Source organism: Dioscorea cayenensis, chromosome 4 (genome assembly GCF_009730915.1).
Source record: "Dioscorea cayenensis subsp. rotundata cultivar TDr96_F1 chromosome 4, TDr96_F1_v2_PseudoChromosome.rev07_lg8_w22 25.fasta, whole genome shotgun sequence".
In the NCBI taxonomy this organism is placed as follows: Eukaryota; Viridiplantae; Streptophyta; class Magnoliopsida; order Dioscoreales; family Dioscoreaceae; genus Dioscorea; species Dioscorea cayenensis.
This window is the reverse complement of record NC_052474.1, coordinates 14,868,810-14,870,417: the sequence shown is the minus strand read 5'-3', so window position 1 is coordinate 14,870,417 and position 1,608 is coordinate 14,868,810. Positions and strand designations below refer to the sequence as shown.

The window sequence follows — 1,608 nt, the reverse complement described above, 5'->3', positions numbered from 1 at the left end:
GAAATAATAGTCCTAGGGTGAGCAATCCGGGTGCCCCATTTATCGTCAATTGCCTCTCCTAACTTTTATTTGTGCCTCATTTTTCTTTTCTTATTTCTATTTTCATTGATTCTTATTCACGCCACTATTAATTCATTTTTCATTCTAGTTAAATAGCAATATTTGCGTTTCTAATCACTATTCCATATGGATTCGACTACCTACTCACCTGGGTATTATTACTTTAACAAACCCGTGCACCTACAGTACACACGCAAAAGGGTGTGTCACGTTTTTGGTGCCGTTGCAGGGGAGTAGGTGTCTTAGAAACACTTTGCACTTTCCTATTTTAGCTATTCACCATTTATTCTATTTCACACTTTCTTATTCTTCCATTGTTCTGATTTGTTTTTCTTTATTTGGTTGCAGCTCTAAGTTATAACCCGAGGGAACCCTTTGACATTGATTGAAGGTGATCCTGAACTTGAACCAACACTTCGTAGAAGGGTTAAAGAACCTGTGCAAGAACAGACAAATCAAGCTGAGGTAGAAAGCGAAGGGTAAGATATGGCAGAACTAAATGAGCTGCAGAGGACACTATTCCATTATGCCAGACCAGCAGTTCTTGGCACACAATCTAGCATTGTGCTGCCACCGATTGCAGCTCAGAATTTTTAGCTCAAACCAGCATTATCCAAATGTTACAACAGTCGGCAGAATTTAATGGTTTGGACAATGAGGATCCAAACAATCTCATAGAGAACTTTTTGGAAGTGTTTGACATACTCAAGATTAATGGAGTTACGGATGATGCTAACAGAATGAGGGCCTTCCCATTTTCCTCAAAAGGGAGAGGAAAGCAGTGGATACATTCATTACCTCGAGCATCAATTACTACTTGGGAGGAGATGGTAGAAGCTTTTCTTGCCCGATATTTCCCTTCTTGAAAAATTGCGAAGGTCAAAAATGAAATTTCCTCCTTTGTGCAAACAGAATTGGAGTCTCTTTTTGAGACATGGGATAGGTTCAAGGAGCTACTGCGGAAATGTTCTCAACATGGGTTCCCCAAGTGGATGATTATTCAGACATTCTATAGTGGGTTGAACCCAAGCACGAAGCAGTTACACGTTGCTACAGCAGAAGGAACCTTAGGGAGCAAGACCCGGCACACAAGGGAACACAAGGGATAGAAAGAAGATAGCCGGACTTTATGAGATTGACACAGGTTTTTCATTGGCGGCCCAAGTAGAGTCATTGAGTAAGAAGTTAGACACTCTAACTTCTAATAGAGTGGTGGCCCTGACTAGTTGCATAGGGTGTGGGGTAGGACATGCCCCATCTGATTGCCAGATTTTTATTGGTGGTACATCCTTGGTAGAACAAGTGGACTTTGTGGGTAATGCAATGAGAAACCAAGACAATCCATATAGCAACACCTATAATCAGGGGTGGAGAAGCCGCCAGATTCTTTCATGGTATAATCAAGGGCAACAGAAGACAATGGCACCACCCAAGTTTCAAACAACAACAACAAGCCCTAAATATGAAGAACCGAGTTTTAGGGTAGGAAAACTAGATCACTAGTTTAGAGAAAGCTTTAACCAAGTTCATTCAATCCTCAGATACAAG

General features: G+C 41.1%; 1 non-coding gene across 1 annotated transcript; it reads right to left on the bottom strand.

Annotated features, from left to right (window-relative positions):
* Positions 1-935: 935 nt before the first annotated feature.
* LOC120259632 lies at positions 936-1,042 on the bottom strand. Its single transcript, XR_005536189.1, has one exon. It is a non-coding gene; the product is annotated as a small nucleolar RNA R71 (small nucleolar RNA).
* Between the last annotated feature and the right edge of the window lie 566 nt (positions 1,043-1,608).